Below are 9,153 nucleotides of genomic sequence, written 5' to 3' on the forward strand. Positions count from 1 at the left end.
TGCGTGTTTGTGCATAATGTGTGTGTGGGGGGGATGTTCTGTGTAGTTATCCTATATAGGTTTAAGAGGGGAGGTCGCTTATAAGCCCTGTGGCTTTTTGACCTTTCATGCACATTTTAACTGTTCTTCTTTTACTTCTTTTATTCCAGAATGTATGTTTGTAAGTGCAAATAACAATAAACAAATAATGAAGAGGTGGTGGTGGGATGATAGCCCAACCTTCTACTACCTAAAGAGGAGGGGTTTGGAGCTTGTTTGGGTTGCCCTACTGATCTGGCCACAGAGGAGATAGCCAGCATACAGTGGGTAATTAGCCCTTGTTATATGAGTCCCTCTAGTAGGGGATCCTGAACAGTAGATATTATGGAGTCATTTAAGTTTGCACTCATCTTGAAATTGTATTAATGAGTCGCTGGTATTTTAAAGACCGACATGGTCAGTGCCCATCACGTGATATAAGGCTTATGTGTACATCTGTACATTTAGTGTACTTCCTATGGTATCAATGTTATGGTGGCGCTAATCAAATAGAGGGATAAAAGTAGATTCATGAAATAATTCAACATTGGCTATTGTGTTTCTCGCCATTATTGGATCCTCCATGTCTTTATAGTACGCAACATTATTTAATGTGGCAACACCAGGTCCACGTCCCATAAGAATCACATGTAAGAACAGGCCTATATCCCCTGGCATTAGGCCACAGGGGCAACAGTGGATCAGGGGGTAGAACGGTCGTCTGGTAAACAGAAAGGTCCCGGTTCAAATCCAGCTCCTGTCATGTGGAAGTGTCCTTGAACAAGACACTTAACCCCTAATCCTAACCGCTCCCTGACAATCAGGTTCCTTTACAGACACATTTTACAGATTTATTTTATTTTATCCTGTTAATTTCAGGACAAACTAAACTGTAGTTTGGGTCAGTTCCCGGGACAATTGTAATTGTGTAAGCTCTGGCTGAGATGGAGACAGAGTAGGGCAGAGAGGATTCTGGTGGGATTCAGTCCTTGGCTAATAGGGGTAGATGAGGTTGCAGAGGCCACCACACCACCACTGGGGCTGCTGGGCGCATAAAACAGCATATTGTTAGCAAATGGTGACGGAAAATAATATCCACTTGAACTTCAAAATGTCACAATATCCCTTTAAGATGACCGTTTCTGATGCTGGCAGGCTTAACTGAACTGAACAGCTATGTGAGATTGCTGTTCATTGACTATAGTTTAGCTTTCAATACCATAGTACCCACCAGACCTCAGCCCCCTGCTGTATTCACTGTACACACATGACTGTGTGGCCAGGTTCAGCTCCAACTCCATAGTGAAGTTTGCGGACGACACAGTGGTGGTGGGTCTGATCTCTAACAACGACGAGAAGGCCTAGATACTCCAGTCCTTCTATCCCGGGGCTGTGGAGAGCATCCTGACTGGGAATATCACTTCCTGGTTTGGCAACTGCACTGCCAGGACAGGAAGGCTCTACAGAGAGTGGTACGCTCAGCAGAGCGTACTACGAGTATTGCACTACCACCCCTGCAGGACTTATATACGGAGGTGCAAATCCAGAGCCTGCAGAATAATGAAGGACCCTTACCACCCCAACAATAGCCTGTTCAAGCTGCTGCGGTCAGGCAAGCGCCACCGCATACATGCAGCAAGAACAGAGAGACTCAGTCTCAGCTTCTTCCCCCAGGCCATCAAAACACTGAACACTGATCTCTCCACACACAAGCACACATGAACACACACACACCACACATCCTGCACTCTCTCACACACAAACACACTACAGGTCACTTTAAACACAAAAGAAAAGGTCACTTTAAAAAACATAACTGTATGTTTTTGTATAGTATATAGTTAGTATAGCTAGTATACTGTAGTATAGTTATATATAGTACAACTGTATATTGTATAGTAGTGTATATAGGACTCATTACCTTTAATTCGTAAGCTTAGCATTGTATTGTATTTTATCTTAGTACTTTTATCATGTCTATTTTATTATCTATTCTATTTTATTCTATTATTATTTGTATTTTTTGCACAATCAATGGGGGGCATGGCCACCTTCATTTCACTACATGTCTCGTGTATGTATGTGACGAATAAATCTCTTGAATCTTGAATTGTCAAGATATCCCTTTAAGTCCATTTGTTTTATGCTGACATCACTAGCTGAGTTTCAAAATATCAAGATTTCCCTTTCTCATACTGACAATCAATGAGGACACCCACAGGGGTGCTTACTCCCCAAGGCTCAGTGCAAAGTGCAAAACATGAATCACAAAAACATTACACAACATTGATGGTCTTTTATTTTAATTCTTTTTTTACAAAACCAGAATATTGCTGAGTCCTTAGACGCTGTGTGCACACAGCCAGATAGAGGCACCACTAAATCACGACAACCAAATTTAGAACAAGCTGACTCTAGAGCTATGTGGCAGGGGCTCAAAACGATGACAGACTACAAAGGCGCCTCCCTCAAACTGAACAGTGACATCTCCTTAGCAAATGACCTCAATACCTTCTATGCGAGGTTTGATGCTGGTAATAACAACACCAGCCCACAAGCCACGGCAATGGGGGGGGGGGTCTGCTGCTGATGGAGACTCAGTGTTCAGGGTAACAGAGCATGAGGTGAGGCGGACCTTTAAAAAAGTGAATATCAGGAAGGCAGCAGGTCCGGACGGCATCCCCGGCCGCGTCCTAAAAGTCTGTGCCGACCAACTAGCCCCGGTATTCACTGACATAGAACAGGCTGTCATCCCCACCTGCCTGAAGAAGTCCACTATTATCCCTGTACCCAAAAAATCCAAGCCTGCTTGCCTCAACGACTACCGCCCTGTAGCTCTCACCTCCATAGCCATGAAGTGCTTTGAGAAGCTAGTAAAGGGCTACATCTGCTCCTCCCTCCCCATCAACATGGACCCCCTGCAATTTGCATACCGCCCCAACAGGTCCACGGAGGACGCCATAGCCCATGTGCTGCACACAGCAGCATCACACCTGGACAAGAGGCAGGGGAACTATGTGAGAATGCTATTCATCGACTACAGCTCGGCATTCAATACCATAGTCCCCTCCATACTCATAGCCAAGCTCAGGGACCTGGGCTTGAACTATGACCTCTGCCAGTGGGTCCTGGACTTCCTGACGGGCAGACCCCAGGTGGTGAGAGCAGGCAACTGCACCTCCTCATCCATCACCCTCAACATAGGGGCCCCCCAGGGCTGTGTTCTGAGTCCCCTCCTCTACTCCCTGTACACACACGACTGTGTGGCTCAGCGGAGTAGCAATACAATCATCAAATTTGCTGACGACACAGTGGTGGTGGGCCTGATCTCTGCCAACGACGAGAGGGCCTACCTGGAAGAGGTCAAGGTCCTGGCGGGATGGTGCCAGGAAAACAGCCTCTCCCTGAACGTCAGCAAAACAAAGGAGATGATTGTGGACTTCAGGAGGTCGGGGGTCAAGGACTACAGCCCCGTCAGCATCGACGGGGCACCGGTTGAGAGAGTCAACAGCTTTAAGTACCTCGGAGCCTACATATCCGAGGACTTGACATGGACCACACACATTGACAGTGTTGTGAAGAAGGCACGACAACGCCTCTACTTCCTCAGGCGCCTAAGGAAGTTCCAAGTCAGTCAGAAGATCCTTAAGAACTTCTACTCATGTACAATAGAGAGCATCCTGACTGGCAACATCACCTCCTGGTTTGGGAATAGCACTGCACAAGACCGAAGCAGACTACAAAGAGTGACACACTGTAGCACCCACCCCACACACTTTATAGCACACACTCACTTTAAACAAACACACTGTAGCACCCACTCCCCACACTTTATATTTATTGATGAAGGATTGCACTACAACTCGTACACCTTACTGTAAATTGTACCTAAATTGTACCTCATCCCATTTCTGCTTTGCACTATATAGTACTGTACATTAGTACACTGCATAGTATTGTATATTATATGGTAACTCAGTTACGTCTATTCTGCATCGAACATTGTACATAACATATGTCTATACTGAACACTGTGACCTCATTTTCTACTTTTCTACTTCTAAATTACATGCTATACTATGTTATTTGATACTATCTTGTCTAGCACAGTCTCTGGAGCGTAACAGTAAGAAGCATTTTGTATGAAAGTATTCTGTACTTCTGTATGACAACTATTAAAGAAACTTGAGAAACTTGAAACTAGGCCTACTGGTCTGACAAACAGGCCCCAGGCGGTCAGGGTGGGGGGTCATACCTCCAACTCAATCACCCTGAGCATCGGGATTCGGGTCCCCCCAGGGCTGTGTCCTCAGCCCCCTGCTGTATTCGCTGTACACGCATGACTGTGCTAGACAAACAGATACTGTATGTGCCCCACGTACACAGACCCAGACACTTTAGTCTAGCTAAGATAAGATACGATATTCCTTTATTGATCTCCTTGGGGAAATTCTGGCATCATAGCAGCATGGGGGAGGGGAGGTACAGGTATGGGCAGGATAACAGTAGAAATACATAAATATAAGCAATAGAATTTGATCTGAATATAAAAATATGCAATATAATTAATAGGTGGTCCTCTATAGGTGGTCCCCTACATGCAACAGCATCCCAGCTGGCTAGCACAGTGGTCCTCAGAAATGTTAACCCCCCCCCTAGGGCGGCTACGTGGTGCAGTGGGCAAGGCGCTTACCACGAATACTGGAGACACCTGTTCGAGCCCAGCGCTCCACATTGCTTTCAGTTTAGCTGGTCGTCCGTACTAATACACATTGGCAGTATTAGGGGGTGGGAAACTGATGGGTGGGGATCGGGCGTTGTGGACAGCGACTCCTACAGGTCGGTTGGTGCGCCTGCGCAGTAGAATCAGGAAGCGATGGGGGCGGCGCCCCTCCAAAGCGCAGACCCCTGACGCTGAAAGATCGCGCCACGCAGGTGGAAAGATGCGACTGCTGTTACCTCGAGTATCGGAGGGGACTCGTGCTATGTATGACTTAGTCCACATTGCAGCCGGATTGTGGGAGGCAAGAAACAGCGTTCGAGACAGGGGAGGGTTGAATTGGATGATACGAAATTGGGATGGGAGAAAAATAGAAAATGGGAGAAAAAGTGGATCAAAAAAAAAATAATGTTAACCCCTAAATCGATACACATTAGGCACGGACGTCTTTTTTTAGGACTTTGTCTCAGAAAATGTTTGTTGTTAGATATGATTAAGCTCAGAATTCCACAATTGTCTACTGTAGCTGACAGTGGAGAAATGTAAACCAACCAAAATAGTCACTTTTATACAGTGTCTCACCCCTTCTATGAGGACCTAGCCAAGATGAGGAGCACGTTCAGTCATGGACTTATCCCTTCACGACACATACCACAAACCGCCTCCGGTCAGTCTCTTGTGCCAGTAGCCATCAGGCTCCACAACCGTGGGCATGGACTGCTGCCAATTCCTGGAGAGCCAACGGCTGGTGAACTTGATAACTGTTAGGACTCTTAATAATGATCTGACTCAATAACAAATTACAAAATGGACTGCATTTATATAGTGCAAAGCGCTTTACAATTTATGCCTCACATTCACCCATTCACACACCGACGGCGGAGGCAACCATGAAAGGTGCTAACCTGCTCGTCGGGAGCAGTTAGGGGTTAAGTGTCTTTGCTCAAGGACACTTCGACACGCTGCCGGAAGGAGCCGGAATCTAACCGGGAACCTTCCGATTACACACACACAGGTCTCAATAATCACAACCCTTTGCTCCTGAGTGAAAGTCTGTAATCCTATCTATACTCTACCTCCTGTTGCTGGCAAACAAACACGCACACACACACACACACACACACACACATGCACACATGCACACATGCACACACACACACACACACACACACACACACACACACACACACACACACACACACACACACACACACACTGTCTCTTTCTCCCTTTTCTCTATTTAGGCCAATTGGCCATAATCCTGGGAAAGAATTACCATATATCTGCCAACAGGCCTAGATTCTCTCATTCCTGTGTCACGCATCAATAACACATGACAACCATGAGAGAGAGTACATCATAGGGATCAGCCAGGGCAATAAACTATAACCGATTGGTAGTCAAATTAACCAGCCACAATATAAATTAAATGTCATTTGGTTGGATGGCTGGTGTGGTGTTAATTTTCCACCCCAGAGGATAACCTATGTTAGAATAACAGATAAATAACAGAATGTTATAATCTGTAGCACAATTCAGTAACATTTGACTTTCAAGTGTTGACCATAAGGCACTACAAGGCACTATGAACACATAGTAAGCTCATTTACGAGAGTGCATTATCGTCATTCGAGATTATATAGGATAATGTAATGTGTAAAAACTCTAAGGGTCAAGTACAGTCATGAATTGTTGATAATGCATTAGGCTATACGAATTTTCTGACGAGACTATTATGTAAGAGTAGTATACTACTAGTATAGGCTATAGCATAATATGGTTAACATTTGCTAATGATGCCTCACACTTAAAGTAGGATGTCACCCACAATTCTTGCAATATAATAAAACATAACAGCAGAAACTGTTTGGTCATATTAACAGGCCACCAATTAGCTGGCATGAATAAATATTTTTTTTTATAGATATAATACATCCACAGAGCTTTTAGAAGGGTGCAGAATACAAGTATTGCTTTTCCCAAAAATAGTATATTGATTAATTAAAAACATTGTGCTGTTTACATGCTGCATGCATGTATTGTATCCCCCCCTCCCTACTTCCCATTTCCCCATGTGGAATGCACCCGATTGGTTAATGACCAATGCGATATGAAGTAATTTCAAGTTATTTCATTTAGCTTTACACTTGCTCATACAGAAGGCTACTGTTGGCGCAATGTCCTAACAGCGAGTTGCCATAATCACTGGTCACTTGTCATTTCACAGTCAAGGAGGGTATACATTAGGGATGGGGTGGGGAAAGGAGGCGTTGCTCACAGCCAATAGACACAGACTAGGCCTGTAAAGCCTATAACCTCCACTGCTGTGTCAGTTCGTTGTTTAGAAAACAATAGGGCTAAACACAACAAAATACCTTCATTATAAATAGTTCAATAGCCCTGGCCAGCCTCTTGTATGAGAGGTCAGAGGCCACTGCGTTCCGCATATCAATGACTTTTAATGGGTATACATACAGCTCTGTCGCTGTATTACCGGTATTTCTAATCTACTATAATAAGACACTCTATAATATATGCCTCTACATCGTTACAGTACGCGTGGCGGCTGACGTCACGTCTACCTGTACCTGTATATATAATATCAAGCGTCACAAAGGTTACTTGACCCTGGCCTTTTCGAGTGTCATTGACATTTTTTAAATGACGTAATAGCCCTCGCGAGTCCTTCCATCGCCCTTCGCCTCCTTAACCCTTTCACTGCCGCACTGCCAAACGGTTAACCCGTTCACTGCGACGACAATACACAGAAGGTTAACACTTTCACTTCCGCACGACAGCAGGTTAACCCTTTCACTGCCACACTACAGAATGTTAACCATTTCACTGCCACACCACAGAAGGTTAACCCTTTCACTGCCACTACAGAGGATTAACCCTTTCACTGCCACACTACAGGTTACCCCTTTCACTGCCACACTACACAGAAGGTTAACCCTTTCACTGCCACACTACAGAAGGTTAACCCTTTCACTGCCACAGGACAGCAGGTTAACCCTTTCACTGCCACACGACAGCAGGTTAACCCTTTACCGTCGGTAGTGTGATAGACAGTAAATGGTTAACCTTCTGTAGTGTGGCAGCGAAAGGGTTAATGACGCTTATCAGACAGCAGTAGAAGCGGGGAGGAAACGAGACGTTATTATTATACACCGTTGAACTTGACTTAACGGTACCGCCGGTTAACGTATATAAACAAAGATGAAACGCATTGTTTGGTATAACGTTTAGCAGCAGTGAGCTAAACCAAGCCCGTAAAAAAATGGTCAAGTTTCACGTCAAGTTTATGTTCAGTGTGGAATGTGAATGTCCCCGGTATCATATCCTGTAAACTTTGACTCACAATTCTAGCTTCATCATTTCATTTAAATTTCGATCAAGTGAAAATGATACATATATTACGACACATTGCATAACTGGCCATGATCTAAAACGAGCAGTCTGCTAACAAAGCGCTCCTAGCCGGACAGTAAGTAGGTCACTGTGCGGACAATGCGAGTCTAATGGCCACTTGGCCCACTTCTTGGAAGGCATCAGAAATGTCTCGGATAATAATAATAAGAAATAACGACGACCGAAGAAGAGACTCTAAATTTCTCAACAGTAAAATAGTGCGAATAATGTGTCAGGTTTAGCAGAAGACCAAAAATGGTTTCCTATAATATACAGGTTGAGTGCAGCGTCACAGTCTCATCTGTGTGCGCGCATCCATTGCTGATGAGACACTCCGCACGCATCGCACCGGGAGAGAAAAACCGTTATGAAAATAGATCCCCATCACACAAAGGATAATTGCATAATTCCTCAGTACATACATTTTTGCAGATATTTCTAAGAGAGGGTGTCCTTTTTTGGTCCAAAGGTTGCAGGCAGGTGATGGTGCAGCAGCAGCAGCGTAGTGTGATGAAGACGTGTGGACTGTGTGGAGTATGATGTGATGGTGGAGCTCCGAGTTGAACGAGTTGGTTGGAGAGGAGGAGGAGGAGGAGGAAGAGGAGGATGCGATACTAGTAATGTGACCACGCTGTGTTAACATGTGAGGAGGGGTGTGTAAGCAGCAGTATGGAAGTGATCATGTATAACCATGACTACCTTCTCTGTCACAGGGAAGTACAGTTTATTACTTTTTTACTTACTTGAATGGATTGCTCTCACTTTCAACTATATAGCCTACAGTTGGTTAAGTTAAAGGTTATAAACACTGTCCCCTTTTTGGTTGTGGCTTGTGGGTGACATGTGTGTTTGCACATTGTCAGGGCGTGTCCCATGATAAGGATGGACTTTCACCTGTGAATAGAATATTCATAATGCTTCAGGAAGTGTTATCATATGGCTAATTATGCCATGATAATAAAACCTATAACCTGCACGTTCAGTACAATGTACAATATAAGGAC

General features: G+C 44.6%; 1 protein-coding gene across 1 annotated transcript in view; it reads right to left on the bottom strand.

Annotated features, from left to right (window-relative positions):
• Positions 1-8,723, bottom strand: part of ldhba (lactate dehydrogenase Ba) — a 39,844-nt gene extending 31,121 nt beyond the window's left edge. The window contains exon 1 of the mRNA XM_084330686.1: positions 8,572-8,723. The gene's annotated coding sequence lies outside the window, so the exon portion shown is untranslated. The remainder of the gene's footprint in view (positions 1-8,571) is intronic.
• Positions 8,724-9,153: the final 430 nt, after the last annotated feature.

Source organism: Notolepis coatsorum (assembly GCF_963971535.1).
Source record: "Notolepis coatsorum genome assembly, chromosome: 15".
Classification (NCBI taxonomy): Eukaryota; Metazoa; Chordata; class Actinopteri; order Aulopiformes; family Paralepididae; genus Notolepis; species Notolepis coatsorum.